Below are 16,809 nucleotides of genomic sequence, written 5' to 3' on the forward strand. Positions count from 1 at the left end.
GCCTGTGCTCTCTCATGATGCTTGGGAGTAGCCAGTAGCTCAGTCAGCTAGTGTGTATCATGAGAGTAAATGACTGATACTCTGTCGGACGCTCTCCGACAGGTACGGCACAGGGGGAGAGGTCAGGACCAGCCTGGGTTCCTCTCTTGGGGGATGAGAAGGATGGTGAGTGTCTGCGACTCAAAAACCACACCGAGTCGGGAGCCTTGTCGAGGCAGGAACTCACTTTTATTGCATCAGGCATTATCTTATACAGCTTAGGCAGAAAAGGGGTGTGGAGAAGGGGAGGACAAAGGTGTATGTCATCTGGGGCGATGGCTATGAGCCACTGGGAATCGGCCATGCCAGCTGTGACTAGGGAGAGGCAGTCCAAGGTCGGAACCTGCAGAGTCACCACGAGGAAGTGACCGGCCAGAGACAGGTCGCCAAACTTTAGTCAGGCTCAGGAAGTTACAATAGGCCTCATCATAAGTTATGCCACAATCATGAGGGTCCCGGAGACCCAAAAATACTCTATGTGCACTGTGTAGCAAAACCATGATGTTCACTAGCTTAGGCGAATTAAATGCACTTTGACCTGCAATGTTTTCAGCTTACCATGAGTTTATCAGGATGTTAAACGCAGCCCAAGTTGAAAAGTACTGGCACTTGGAAAATAATGAATGTTCTGTGTATTTATTCTCTTCCTTTCCCTTTCCACTGCTGCATTCAAACAGGGCGGTTCAAGCACCGAAGAGCTACAGATCCACTTTAATTTATTAACAAGGCCATAATTGAGGTGAACAATATCTCTTTCATAATGATTGCCTCTGGAAAGTATAACTAAGCAAAACTGATGCATTTTATATATTCATCTTCCATATATTACTCATTTATCATTCATTCATTCACTCATTCATTCATTCATCATGAGAACAAAAACCTCTCACAGGACCCAAATGTCCAGTGTTGAGGCCTCATAGGCAAGGGGAAACAGGCAATCCAAGAGGAATTTAAAGAGCTACTCTCTGTGCGCCAGTGTAGATCTGATCTCTGCATCTCTGCAAAGCTTTCTCTCCTCCTCCTTTTCCTCCTCCTCATTCCTACTCTTCCTCTTCCTCCTCTTCCTTCTTCCTCCCCACCCCTCTCTCCTATCTATTCCCACTCTTCACTCAACCTAAATATCCACAAATGACAGTCTGCATGCCAGAGCTGACAGAATTCTGGTAGAATTCTTAGTTTTTCTTTGTAATAGAAAGTCATTTCCACAAGAAGATTGAGATTAAACCAAGAACAAAAGATGAAGCTCTTTCCAAGAAAAGGTTATTTTCTTGCCTTTCCCTTCTCTAATCTCTGTGTTCCAGAGAAGGAAAAGAAAGGCCAGGAAAACACTACACACTCAGGCCTGTTTGCTGACCTGCCCTGGTTTTGTGTGAACCTTGTCTACATAGTAGGACAGGTTCAAGCAGCGCTCAGATTCTTAGACAACACAGTTTACTTGGAGACCTCTGAGCAAGAGGCATATCTTGTAGGTAGTCTGTGTGAAGTCTGCTTTAAGGTTTTATAAACAGACTTGAGTGTGATCCTTCACTCAAACCCACCTCCCATTGTCTGACACACACACCCTCTGAGCTCCCTATCCTAACAGATAATTTTTACTTAGCATTATACTTTGTATGTTGTTCTGGACAACATCTCATGCACCAAATCATACTCAGAAATTTTAGCTAATATTCTTCTTAAAAACTACGTTGGCGTTTTCCCTTCGGGGGCCCCCTCCCCGGTTGCGGGCGTGTGGCGGAGCGTGTGTGAGGGAGGGGGCGGGCTTGGGGGTGGCGGGAGCTGTGGGCCCCGGGACCGGGACCACCAGGACCGCGGCGAGGGAGGCGCTGGCTATGAGGGACTCGGAGGCGCCATGGACTTCGAGAGGCTGCAGGAGGCGCTGAAAGATTTTGAGAAGAGGAGGGAAAAAGAAGTTCGTCCTGTCCTGGATCAGTTTCTTTGTCATGTAGCCAAGACTGGAGAAACAATGATTCGGTGGTCCCAATTTAAAGGCTATTTCCTTTTCAAACTGGAGCCGGTAACAGATGATTTCAGAACTTCGGCTCCTGAACCAAGAGGTCCTCCCAATCCTAATGCTGAATATATTCCCTTTGGTGAAGGCAAGGATACTGAAAATTGTCACTGATTTAATGGTAGCCCTTTTACTATTCAACGACTGTGTGAATTGCTAACAGATCCAAGAAGAAACTATGCAGGAACAAATTTCTCAGAGGCGTAGAAAAGAATGTGATGGTTGTTAGCTGTTTGTCCTTCCTCAGAGAAGAATAGTTCCGATAGTTTAAATGGAAGGATGGTGTTATGTTTCCTGGAACCTCACCAAGCTATACTGACAGGTCTAATATAAATAGGTCTGGAACACCCAGGCCACTTAGTCGACCAAAAGTTTCTTTGTCAGCCCCCTTGACAACAAATGGTTTGCCTGAGAGCATAACAGTTAGCAAAGAACCAAACCTACAGCTAGATGAAGAGAAAAGCCACAGTGACTCTCCAACATCTGAAGTACAAGTTTCCCCACTGAGCCCTATTTTTAAAAATGAAGACGCCGTGGAAGCTGAGGAATGTGAGGTAAAAAGATTGAGGTTTGACAAAGGTGAAGTCAGAGAGACAGCCAGCCAAACACCATGCACTGAGAGTTCTTCAGTCACAGCAGAAGAAACAAAAGCACCATCTTCATCTCAGGCTAAGGACATAGAAAGTCGCACCAGGGCAGCACTGAGCAGAAGAGGATGAAGTAGAGGAGGAAGAGGAAGAAGAGGCTTTTATGACATCAAGAGAAATGATCCCAGAAAGAAAAAAAATCAAGAAAAAGAATCTGATGATGCTGTAAGTGTGAGCGAAGAAACTTCGGCGGAGACTAGTCAAATGGAGGAGTCACGTATCTCAGGATGAGAAGAATTCGCATTCAGAAAGGAGTGAAAGTACAGGCGCTGTGAGTAGTGGTTCTGACTGCAGTGAGACAGAGAGGCAGGAGGGTCCATTCCAGTAAAACTGGGGAGACTCTCCCAGAGTCATCCATGGAAAATGACGAAGCCACAGAAGCCACAGATGAACCAATGCAGCAAGACTAAGACTTAGAAACATTAGAAGTACTATTTTACATATAGTTCTGGTTTTACACTGTATTAAGTAATAAAGTAGACCTTTAGTTTTACAAGAGAAGCAGGTTATAAAATACAGTACCTTAAGAATAAATCCTGAAAGAGTTGTCTATGTGAGAACTGTGAATATCAGCCCCTCTGGGTCCTGCTTATCGCTGTTTTATTTTAGTTTTTCCTGGTCTGCTCAAATCAGTGGTTTGTGTATAGATTTTTAAAAATTAGAATTAAAGTTTTTAAACTGGAAAGTAATTATAATCTTGAAAACTCTTTAAAGATTATCACATTTGGTTTATACATAGGCAAGAAAGATTTTTGTCTTGTCTCTGACAGCTGTAGCAATTTTTATATTTTGGTCATAGTTTCAACATTTTAACATGTGAATTACAGGATTTCATGTGGTTTCCAGATTTTGTTTGACTATGTACAATGGAACTTTAAGTCATATATACATATAAATATATACATGTATATATATTATTCTAAGGGGGAGAAATGTTATATTTTTCTGTTTCTATGAGAGATGAATACAGTGGATACTTTTTCTATTGGTAATGATTGTGTTCATGTCTTTCAGAAGACATTTTCTTTCTCTTCTGAGCAATTCAGATAAAATCTGGTCCCTGTGAAACCCTGGAAGTCTTTTAAGTCTGTTGAAATACCAGGTTAAACACATTCCAAGAGATCTGTGCACTCTAAAATTCTTTTGTATACTTCTACAGTGCCTGAGAAAAAAAGAGACTTCATTATTTATGAGAAAATGTGCTTTATCTTGGGAATTGTGCTTAAACATTAGCTTACTGTTTTGTAGAATGAATGCTTATGAAGCTGACACGAGACCATCTCAGAAGAACCAAGCAGGTTCCTTCACGTTTTGCTTGCTTTTCTGAACGTTGTGAATATTACACCTTTCTTTCTAAATTATTCTAGAGTATGCAAATGTCAATGGTATATTATTTTAGTGATGTACGTGAGCTAAAAGGACAAACTTTAGGGGTGCATAGGAGCCACCATGATTTGTATAGCATTTTGAAGTGAATTAAATATTTTTGAATATGCTTCACAGCCAGTGTTATATTTTTCAGATCAACAGAAAGCAGAAAGGTTACTCTAAACTCAGTATTTTCAAATTCACATATTTAAAGCCATGCAAGCTGCAACTTCCCTCAGAATTACTGGTTGCCAAATTTATACTTGTTTCTTCTGCTGTACCTTTTGATATTTAGAATTTTTAAATTTCTGTAAAGTAGATTTTATAGATTGTAGACTGTAATGTGTTCACTGCCTTTGTGAAGTGGTATATAATTGTATAATTTCATGTGTAAACTGAATGCTTGGACTTTCAATACAGTATTCATATAAAGCAATAAATATTAATGTTATAAAATATTTGAGAACATTTTTATCAAAATATACAAGAATCCCTTTTTTTAGCTTCAGGTACCTGAAGTTCACAGATGGATTTAGAATAACGGATGCAAACAGTTTCTCATGCTGTATCATAAGCTTTGGGTGATTTGGAAGGAAACCATGAGGTTTGCATTTTACTACTTAAATTACTATAACTAAAAGTATCAAAATGATTTGGCTCTGTCTGTTTGCAGAGTAATATACTACTGACTGACTGACTGACTGACTGACTGACATTCAGGTTCACCTTAGCTAGATAGATATCCACGAATATGTCTAATGAAAACTGAATATTGATTTACTGCACCCAAGAGGGGTAAAAATCAAACACTGTAAAATTTAAAAAATGGCAAAAAATGTTAAAATGAAGCAAATTTTAACTGTGACATCTTAGTGATTACATTATTACATTATTGTAATAATGTTATTATTACTATTACATTATTTTGTTGAGGGATTTTGCCAGTGAGAGCAGATTTTAAACAGTTTAGGTTTAGAAATTTGAAATTTTCCTTAACCTTTTATGAGACTGTTGTCAATAAACCTATTCTTTAAGCTCCTGTGACCTTTGGTAATCTTTATTTGTAAAGCTATGGACTATTTGTAAACAAATTGGTTTACTTGTGTTGGCTATAAGTTGAAGATTTAGCATCATGACTTGGTGGTCTGTGGTTTTATTTTTTAACTTGCAATTGCTATTTTTGCAAGGGCAAATGTATTTCTTTATTAAATAAAGTACCATAATGGTGAATGTCCCACAATGACATCATTTAATTCTATGAGATCTGCATTTTAATCTATAGTTTAATCATTTTAATATTTATTAGCTATTCATATGTTGATCTTAGATCAAAGTTGTTGCTGTGTATACAGATAAATGTAGAATGCCGATGGAATATCTTTAGGATATATGGGATACTTCCACAGTCAAACGGGGAGACCTTGTTCAGCTGATAGTTACTGGTGGCCACAAGTATGCATAGATGCACTTAACAGACTTTGCTCGATAAAAATGTCAGTTCTAATAGTGATAGTAATTTATAAATGTTTAGACACATTTCCTTAATACGACAAGCAAAGACCTATTAAAATATCAAAAGGGAGACTCAAGACTTTGGTGATTGAAGATAGCTTGTTGTTTGATATTAAACAGAATTATTCACCTGTTATTCTAGTCCCTGACCCTTAAGTAAAAAGAATTGATAATACCAATGAAGAAACAATATACACATAATACGTTCTTTGTACTTGCCCCCTTTAAAACGTGAAAATTAATAATCTTATACAGTTTTTGAAAAAAATTACCTTTTTGGTTTTGAAAATGTAGCAGAACAGAAATAAGTAGTGAAAATGTCATATATTAAATGCTGATTTTCAGATAAATTTAATCTACTTAGTGTGTATCATGAATTACGGCCTTTGGTCTGTGTGGCCAGAGCAATGGAATTGCTCATAAAGGAGTTGTAGCCATTTGGCTTTGGAAAGGTATCCCAGAGATCCTGGGTCAGAAAGTGTGGCCTGTCACTGCGTTGAGGCCCAGAATGTTTTCTTTTGCTGGTGTATATAGGCATGTGTTTATGCATTTGTAAAACCAGAAATTTTTCAAATAACATAAATATAATATACTAGTTTACTTAAAAGCACTTGGGCAGAGCTTAAAGCTGCTGCAGTGTTTATGAAAACTGTAATATGGTAAGGATGGAAACACAGCCTGTAGAACCAAAGCAAATAATTTTGGGTAGAGTTTCAAACTGTCTTCTGAGCAGGAGTTTCTTAGATATATTGAGTTTGACAAAACGAAGGTCAGTTTTTGAGATTTGTGCTAATCATAAGATGAATGAATGCAAAACACCTTGTAATTTTGTATGGAATTATTAAAATTAACTTTACTGGGTTATTGGCCTGATAAGGATGCTAGTATGTATGGGTTAGAATACATTTATTTCACATTTAAAAATAATCTGTACACTTCAGAATTTTCTTTTATTTCAACTTGGAGTCTAGATTACTTTGCCAAATAAATGTATTATTTTCATAATGCAATAAGATATGAAAGAGAAAAATACATTGGATAGCTTACAGAATATTTTAGCACTTAAAAAAATCTTTTAAATCTATTTATCTTTATTTTATGTGTATAAGTGTTTTACCTGTATGGATGTTAAGTGCACCACATGTATGCAATGCCTGTGGAGGCCAGAAGAGGGTGTCTGATTCCCAGAACTAGAGTTACAGATGGTTGTGAGCTGCCAGTCGGTGCTGGAAACCAAATCCAAGTCCTTTGCAAGAGCAGCCAGCATTCCTAACCACTGAGTCATCTCTCCAGCCCTATTTAGCACATTTTAAAAAGATTTATTTTTATTTATGTGTATGCCTATGTCTGTGTAAGTGTCTGTTACATGTGCACCTAGTGCGTTGGAGGCCAGAAGAAGGGAGCTGGAGTTACAGGTGGTTATGAGCCACCTGATATAAATGTCAGGAACTGAACTTGGGTCCTCAGCAAGAGCAGCAAGTACTGCTAAACACTAAGTAATCTCTCCAGCCCTACAGCTAGCACTTTTTTACTAATAAAATTAACCAACAATTTTCAAACATTAAATAAATACCATATCATACAATATTGTTGAAAAAGATCAAAATAAAGTTGAATAGGTCTCCAGGATGTTGTTAGCTGCCCCACATTCCCCTCATTGAAAGCTAGACAAATGAAAACTGAGTCTCTGTGCCCAAGTTAACAAAGACAGTAAGTAGCCAGAACCTGCTGATATTTAATGGGGAAAATATTCATATGTTTGTATTTGTTTACTTCTGTATATGTATTTCAAAATAAATTTCTTTGAGGCATATTAACTACTTTGTTCTATTGTTTCAACAAGCTGTAACATCTATAGAAAAAGCAAACAATGTGTCACATGTTAAATGATCAGGGTCACATAAGGAAACTGAAGACAGTCTACCCTGTACCCTCTGCTGCTCCAGGAGACACCCAACATCTTTCTTGACAGAACAGCAACTGATTTTTCTACCCACTTGTGAACTCCTTTCTTTGGGGGTTCAAGGGAGGCAGAGTTGGCCAGATGCTCTCCTAGTGGTGGCTGCACACCATTTCAGACTTCAGGAGTCCCCACCTCCGGCTCTCTGTGGAAGTAGCAGAAGCTACTGCAGTGTTGGGCTGCTAGAAGGGAAGTGGTAACAGCACAGTCTGGCATCTAGTGACCAGTAACAACTGAAACCGTCTCTTCACCATACAGATTTTTAATTTTGTGTATATATGTTCATATGTGTACATGTGTGCATGTGGGGGATGGGGCGTGTGAACGTGGAGGCCGGAGGTTGATGTTGGATATCTTCCTCAATTGCTTCTCTACCCCAGATTCTCTCCCAGAGCTAGGCATCCACTAATCTGCTTTGTCGCTATGATTTTGCTATTTTGGGTATTCCTCATAAATGAGATCATAATATATGATCCTTTGTGTCTGGCTTCTTTCACTTAGCATACTGCTTCCAAGATACATATATATTGAAGCATGTAAAAGCACTTTTCATTCCTTTTATGACAAAACACGTTTCATTCTGTGCACTTTTTTTTTTTGTTTTTGGTCTTTTTGAGACAGGGTTTCCCTGTAGCCCCAACTGGTCTGGAACTCAGTTTTACAGAAAGCCGCCTGCCTCTGCCTCCCAAGTGCTGGGATTAAAGGTATGCACTACCACATTCGGCAACCACATTTTCTCTATCCGTTCACTAGTTGATGTACATTTGAGCTGCCACCCTCACCATGCTTACTGTCATTTTAATTACTGCCATCTTAGAAGGTATGACGTGGTATTTTGTGGTTTTAATTTGCATTTTTCTGATGATTAACAATGGTGAACATATTTACTTATGTTTGCTGGCCATTTGTATATTCTCTTTGGAAAGCCATAGCTTCAGATCCCTTTCCCAATTTTAAATTAGCTTTTATTTTTTTTCATTGAGTTATAGTAATTCATTGGACTAGTTTTCAAGGATGGTTTGAACCATTGAAAGCCCAGTTTCCCACACTTCCCAGAATTCTATGATCTACCAGATCAGCTTCTGTTTGCATTAGTCACAGTTAGCTTCACAAATCAAAGCCCCAGTTGACAAAAATTCAGCAGGCTCATCAGGAGCCAATGATTTAGTTAATAAGGCTTTATTAGCTGTTTGAAATCTGTTCAGTATCTATACTGCTCCCAAAGCCCAGGCTTCTGAGTTGTAATTCTAAGCAGTTAAATGTCAAAACTCAGTCTAGGGAAACTTAGGGACTGACAAGTGGAAACTGGCAGGTTGAGTAGCAATTGTGAACTGGAGCAGAAAGAAATAGAAAAATCTCAGAAGCAGTTGCCACTTCTTGCCTTTCCTCCAAGCTAAAGTAGGCCAGTGATTCTGTTAAATTCTTCAAATGTTAACCCACTTTTCTGGCATCCTCGATGTCCTCTGCCTTGGTCCCCCAGCTATTAACCTCATCCCTCTGCCAACCTAGATTGGTGTCCATGAATTCCTCCAGAAATTTCTTCCAAAAGGTCAAATATGTAAATGAAGTAGGGATCCTAATTCTATCAACCAACCACTTCAAGCACACATTTGGTTGCCAGGCAAGTTTAGTTTAACATGTCAACACTACTAACTTTGAACATGTTATTTCTCCCTCCTCTTTCTATTATCGTGGATTCTCTAAGGATTCTGGGAAGTAAGGATGGCACTCTCCCTGGTTGCTATGTATCAGTGACTGAGGCCAAATGTTGGGAGAAAGTTGCTTTCTGCAACTTCCTAAAAGATGTCCTCTGTGCACTCCTGTGAGCAAGATAGCCAGAGACACAACTGCACAGCCACAGATGGGGCCCATTCATTGCTAAGCCCCCATCTTTTCCTTTATCCTAGGACCATACCCTAGATGATGCAGTTAAAAGGATCTGCTGCTCTAGGCATGGTGGCACCGGCTTTTAGCACTCAGGAGGCAGAGGTAGATGGGTCTCTGTGAGTTCAAGGCCAGCCTAGTCTACACAGAGAGTTCCAGGCCAGCTAGGGCTACTAGGGAGACCTATCTCAAAAAAAGGTGGGGAGAGGTGGAGTGGGCTGGAGAGATGGCTTAGTGGTTAAGAGGGCTACTAGGGAGACCTATCTCAAAAAAGGTGGGGAGAGGTGGAGTGGGCTGGAGAGATGGCTTAGTGGTTAAGAGCAGCTACTGCTCTTCCAGGCTCAGTTCTCAGCACCCACATGGCAGCTAACAACAATCTGTAACTCCAGGTCCAGGGGGATCTGATGCCCTCTTCTGACCTCTACAGACACTGAACGTATGTTATACATACATGCAGGCAAAAAACTCATAAAAAATAAAAATAAATCTTTAAAAAGCTTTTAAAAGGTGGGGGTGTGGGAGTGGGAAGTTAATATGATCAAAATACACTGAATGTATATATAAAACTCTCAAAAATATTATATTTGGGGTTAGAGAGATGGCTCATTGGGTAAGAGCACTGGCTGCTCTTACAGAGGACCCAGGTTCAGTTCCTAGCATCCACAATGGTGGCTAACATGCATCCATAACTCCAGTTCCGGGGAATCCAACACCTTCTTCTGATCTCTGTGGGCATTGTACAACATGGGTACACTTACATACATGCAGGCAATACACTCATACATATAAAATAAAAAAATAAAATATTTTTAAAATGTTATATATTTTAAATCCAAAAGAAAAAGGACCTAGATTTAAAAACTTCAAAATTTATCATCCTCAGCACAACATAAATCAGTCTCATAAGTATCAGAATTTCACAAATACTATGGTAAATAACTGGTGTATTTTATCACATGGTCCCACAAAGCATGTCGAGGAGTATTTTGGAACTGCTATCTTTGATCTTAGGAAAATGCAGGCACACTGGGTTGCCTAATGTCTATTTTTAAACATAAGATCTACTCTATTACACATTAAGAAATTTAATATAGCTAAGATGCTGGTTAGGATTAGCTACTACTTTCCAAGTCTTTTATGCTTTTGCTTTGAAAACAGCTTGAAGTAAATTAAAATAATTATTTTAAAATAGTAAAATTATAAGCCACTCAACATTCCAGCATGGAAGGAGGAGCTCATAAGCCCCCACCCCTAACTGAAAAGCACTGCATAGTTGCTGGCTTCTCAGGGAAGGAGATTCAGTTTTCTTTAAGGTGTGGCACCTGTTAGGTTGACTACACTCCAGTGGATGGTCCCACACCCATGAGTATATGGGCAGCACAGACTGGACTCAGTGGGTTATAAAAAAAGAGGACACAAATTGGGAAGGGAGGAGAGATGGGGAGGTGAATCTGGGAGGAGTTAGAGGATCAGGGAGTGAATATGATCAAAATACACTGTATTCATATATGAAGTCCTCAAAGTATTAATAAAAAATAAACTTTAAAAAACAAAGGAGGGGGCTGGAGAGATGGCTCAGTGGTTAAGAGCACTGGCTGCTCTTACAGAGGACCTGGGTTCAATTCCCTGCACCCACATGGTGGTCAACAACTGTTTGTTACTCCAGTTCCAGGGGCTCCAATGCCCTCTTCCAACCTCCATGGGCATTGCAAGACATGGGTGCACTTACATACATGCAGGCAATATACTCATACACATAAAAAATGAAAATAAATATTTTTTAAAACAAATGAAATGAAAAATAGTAAAATTATACTCAAACAAAAAGGAATAAGTTGTGGCTGGAAAGATGGCTCATCAGTTAAGAGCACTGACTGCTCTTGCAGAAGACCTGGGTTTGGTTCCCAGCACCCACGTGGTGGCTAACAACTGTCTACAACTCCAATTCCAGGGGATCTGGATACTCTCTTCTGACCTCCACAGACATTGCATGACATAAATGCACTTGCATACAGGCAGGCAATACACTTATACACATAAAAAAAAGTAAAAATGATAAAATTTTTTAAAGGAGAAAGTTGGCTACTGAAGAACAGATGTGTTTAATATACAGTATATGGAGTGCATATACCTTTGCATCCATAGCCTATTATATATCATATATAGTTACATATAATCTTGAGGCAAACACTCATGAGAATTCCAGCACAGGCTCTGCCACTAGACCAGGTTAAAACCTTAAGTACACTTCTTAGCTGTCTGAAAGTTGGTAGATAACTCAGTACTGCTAAGCCTCCATTTTCTCTCTCACTAAACAAGGACGGAAGCAATGCTGTATGATGGAACTAGTTTTACAAATGGGTTAGGTGTTCCTTGAATAAGTGCTGATTTCCCTTCCCTCCTCTGGGCCTCTATCACTGGTCCCAAACATGAGAGGGTCACGGAGATGACCTTGAAGTGCCCCTCTAGGATGAGTGCCATCAGCAGCCAGGCTCTCCTTCCAGATACAACACACAACGAGGCCTTTTGCTGCGGCTGGATGGAGGAGGACTGGCAGCAGGGACCCAGAAACTGAGAGAAAACCACCCCCGAGGAAATGAACAGAGGCTGGGATTTGAAAGCCAGGAGTCCTAGAAGACTCCTTCAGCTGCCTAGATCCCATCCACTTCACCAGTGCATTGATGTTAATGACTTAGGAGTCTGTATGTCTAACATCTTCCCACTCAGAGGTTAAAGTAGATAAATTAGGAACATTACCCCTTTGTTCACTGTATGTTTATATTTCCTGGCACAGGATAAATTTATAGTAAATGCCTATTGAATGGATACAGCTCTTATTCTAGACAAAAATGGGGGGAAATAAATTTTATTTGTAAATCAATAATTTTAAATATCCTAGTGAAATCAGCCACTAAGAGGGAATTTGTGGTGAATGTAAACTTAATTTTTTTTAAACTGACAAAATTGTATATATTTATGGCAAATTTCTGTTTAGCATGTGGGTTCTTCTTAGAAAATGCAGCTAAGCAAAGCGTAGGAACAGCGCCATGAGTGGGCTTTGTGCATTTGGTTTGGTAGACTGGAGAGTGCTGATTAATCTTCCCACATATCTTGGACTTTACCAGATTAGGATGTGGAATTTTGGAACTGAAGACACTGCAGCTGCCTTAACAGAGAACTCCTCTCTGAGCGAAAAAGCAAAGCCTGTTCTTATCCCTACATCTATCATCTGCCTCAGGAGTCAGTCTAGGGGCAGCTTTCTGACAGGTCACAGAAGACAGGAATGTTCGCTGCAGACAACATAATTGAACAATCCTAAGTACTTATCACTGTCCCCTCCACCCTACTGGATTTCCAGAGTCACTGTGCATTGTCAATCCTTGGTGAACAAGCCATTGGCAACCAGCACAACCCCACCTGATCCAAGTTCATTATCCCAAATGCATTTGCCTCTTGAAGAAGTGTGACCAGTTCTCATTCACTCACTTATTCATTCACTCACTTATTCACTTGCTCACTCTTTCACTCATTCACTAGTTCACTCGCTCACTCATTCACTCTCCTATTCACTCATTCATTCATTCACTCTTTCACTCACCAATTAATTTATACATGCATTTATCCAATAAACACATATTCTTAACCCTGGTAATCCTGGGAGATTCTGTATAAGAGGAAAATGAAGAGCATCAGTTAGCAGCACCAGAGCGAGAAGCAGGACGTTAGGCAAACTGAACTCCACACTGTGCTTAGAATGCCCTTCTTCCCAGCTATAGTATCACTCTGTGAACTAAATGTGTCACTGTGTTTTTCATTATCCTTTGGTTAATAATATTTGTGTAGTGAATCTGACATTATGTGGAAAGTAACTATTTCCCCCACAGATTGTGAACTCCTTCAAAGAAATACAGTGATCCATCCACTCATTTCAATGCCCCTGCTGTCAGGCACAGGACCTTGCATATAACATGAACTAGTGTAACTCACTGGTGTGCTAGTGGCTAGATAATATGAACTCATTACCAATGAAGCAATTATGTAGATTTCAATGAAGCTACCAGTCAAGATGCTTGCAACTTGGGGAGTGTGCTGTAGTGTAAAACATACACCAAAGTTCAAACACTTAGTACAAGGTAGTGAAAAATATCTTTTCAATATTTTTACACTGGTTTTATGTTGAGATTATAGACTCCTGGGTTGAATAAAATACATTGTTAAAATTAATGTCAAGTTTTTAAATAAACGCTAATAAGTACTAAAAATATTAAAGGATATATGTGGTTAACAGATTACTGTTGGTTAATGCTGGACTAAACCAGAGATTAAGTTCGTATAAAGTTACAGCCAGTCTCTTGTACCTGGCTCTTCAGTTTTTGTAAGTAGGAAGGAGAACTGGTTATATGTCTAGATGGAGCCAAGCTGCCTTAAGCCTGTGTTCAGAATAGCTGGGGTGCATAACATACTTTTCTTGTTCTCTTGGTATGTCCTCCACTTTAGTGGGTTTGTAGTTTTCAGGAAGAAATAGTAACTCCAATTTTTGCATTACTCCTCGATGTTGAGCCCAAGTCTTACCAAAGGCAGGTAATAACGGTGCGGCCAACACTTCTGCAGCTCCTAGTTGTCTGGTTACAAGGGCCTTGGTTTTATCCTCCCTCCTTGCTTAGTCTCTAGCATCCTGGGCAGCCAGGCACCCCTCCCATCCCCAGCTCTTTCCACTGACCTCAGAAGAGGGCTAGCTCAAATAACACACTTGTCAGAACACCTCGGTAAGCAAATCAGTGAAAGACATCACACAAATAGACACATGGAATGGACATAGAGTGCTCTGCACTGATAACAAAGAACACGTACATCTCCCTTTGCCTCCCAGAAGGCTGGTTCCCTATAATGGTGAGTTAAATGTCATGGGAATTTTCATTTGATCAGTTAGAATTGACATGTTTTATGCAGACCCCACCAACGTTGCAATGGGAGTTGATTCTTGAGTTTTAGGCCCTGCTGTAAAATCCTCCATGCTTACAGAAAACTAAACTTGACCAACAGACATTGATACAAAACATAAACAATGAAAAGTTTCTGAATGATCCGTAGAAAAGGCTTAAAAAGTTGGGCTTCACATTCAGAAAAATACAAAAACCAAACCAAACAAAACAAGGCCCTCTCCATATAGGGAACTGCAAATTTGAAACAGAGCAATGGTTGGCACGATGTATATGCTCAATAAATATTAGCTGAATGAAAATGTGAATGTATAGGTGTTTGTTCTTTAAAAAGTACTGTACTAACTACTTAAAAAAGTGTTTTGTAGGACTAGAGAGATGGCTCAGCAGTTAAGAGCACGGACTGCTCTTGCTGAGGATCCGGGTCCAGTTCCCAGCACCCACATGGCAGCTAACAAGTGTCTTTAACCCCAGTTCTAGGGGATCTGACACCCTTTTCTGGCCTCCACGGGCATTGCACACACAGGTGTACTTACATACATGCAGGCAAAACACTCATAAAATAAAATCATTTTTTAATGTTTTGTTTTGTTTTCAGTCCTGAATGGTATGACAGACAGAATACAGCTTTCCAGCTTTACTCATAATAAAGTTGAACAGCTGACCACAGCCTGCAAGGCCCTACATGGTCTACATGCCTGGATTATTTTCTTTTACATGTGTTTGTGTGTGGTGTGTGTGCATGTATGTATACATATTTGCTGTGTGGGGGTGCAGGTGGAAGCCAGAGGTTGGTATTGGGTGTCTTCCTCCATTGCTTTGCCTTCTGTATTGGAACAGGGTCTCTCACTTGAACTCAGAGCTCAGCCAGCTTGCCCCAGGGATTCCTTGTCTCTGTCTCTGCAGGCAGACATTATGCCTGCTTGGCATTGATATCAGTGCTAGAGATCCCAACTCAGCTCCTCACACTTGCATGGCAAGTGCTCTACTCCCAGAGCCATCTCCCCAGCCCCAATCTGCAGCCCAGGCTGCTTCAGCTCACCCTTGACAATTCTCCCCCTCCTTACTTCATTCCATCAATTTGACCTCTCTGTTCTATGCCAGCCACACATTCCCACCTCTGTGCCCTTGCACCTACCAGAGACACACTCCTTCAGTCTCTGCTCAAACGTGATGTCAGCAGAGGCTTCTTCACCTTCCTATCTGAAACAGTGCTGTCCTTTATCCTGCTGCATTATCTCCACGTAACTTACATCTTCCTAGGATGTTATATATTTCTTTTACATGTTTACTTTATATGTCTCTCCAAACTGAAAGCCAGTTTCAGGAGACAGGGACTGTGTTCTTTCTATTCACTGCTTTATATTTGGGGCCTAGGAGGTACCCACCACACTGTAGGTATCTAACAAATATCTGCTAAATGAATAGATTAATGAGCATTAGGTTGGAGTCCAGACACCAGGGTCTAGTCCTAGCTTTACTACTAAAGAGCTGAGCAACTTGGAAAAAGTGTTGTTTGACGCTTGGTTCCTGAATTTGTAGAAGGGTTAGTTGGGAATAGATATTCCAACAGCCTCTCCCCCCTGTAATCTGTAAAGCCTGTGGGGTTTACAGATCTGCTTTTTACAAAAGATCTTGAATAAAGTTTTAGCAAGACAAAAGTGTTTAGTTCATATACATGAAATACACTCCTTCTGGGACACCTCATTATGACTCAAAGTCCTGTTCCACTTACGCAGCCTCAAAGGCTTCCCCTGTGGAATGGATTCAGGATTCCCTCCCCACTTTGAAGAGCTTCATACAGAACCTTCCCTTCTTTCAATCTCTCCTGGCAGCTAACAATATAATTATGGAGGTTTTTTGTTTTGTTTGTCTTTGACCCAGAATGTAAGCTCCTTGAGGACAATAATAAATTATTTTCTTTGTCTTCAGCACTGTCCATGAATATTCAGGGCATGAGCACCCAGAAGCCTGACTGGAAAGGAACTGTGGCTCAGGTTGAAAACTGGTACCATCCCTTTCTGCCTCATTAGTGAATGGTGGGCAGAGGCAGAAGGGCAGAGGTAGGCAGAGCATTGCTACTGGTAATGACTCATCTGAGGACTGTTGGGAGCTACTGAGAGTCAAGTTGGCCTTTCATACTTTCTCAGTTTATTTAATCCATATGAAAACCTAATAATTAGGAGTTACTACTATCATTTTATGGATGAAAACAACTGAGCTCAAAAAGAATAAAAGTTGTCTGGGACAGAATGGTCAACAGAATTCTTACCCAGACCTCTCAGTGCTATAGGCAGTCACATGACTGAATAACGTCACAGGGACAGTTCTCTACCCCAGTCTAAGTACTACCCTGGGGCCAGCAGTGTAGCATGTAGAGCTTGCATGGCATGAGGGAGACCTGGGTTTGAGGTGCAACAGCAGCAGAAAAAAAAAAAAAAAAAA

General features: G+C 40.1%; 1 protein-coding gene and 1 pseudogene across 2 annotated transcripts in view; one reads left to right on the plus strand and one right to left on the minus strand.

Moving 5' to 3' along the window:
• The window catches only part of Cmya5 (cardiomyopathy associated 5), a 114,042-nt gene that overhangs the window by 92,933 nt on the left and 4,300 nt on the right, over positions 1 to 16,809 (minus strand). The gene's annotated exons all lie outside the window — the stretch shown is intronic.
• On the plus strand, positions 1,895 to 3,110 carry LOC103750281 (annotated as a pseudogene).

This window comes from Nannospalax galili, unplaced genomic scaffold, assembly GCF_000622305.1.
Source record: "Nannospalax galili isolate Female #2095 unplaced genomic scaffold, S.galili_v1.0 scaffold45, whole genome shotgun sequence".
Classification (NCBI taxonomy): domain Eukaryota; kingdom Metazoa; phylum Chordata; class Mammalia; order Rodentia; family Spalacidae; genus Nannospalax; species Nannospalax galili.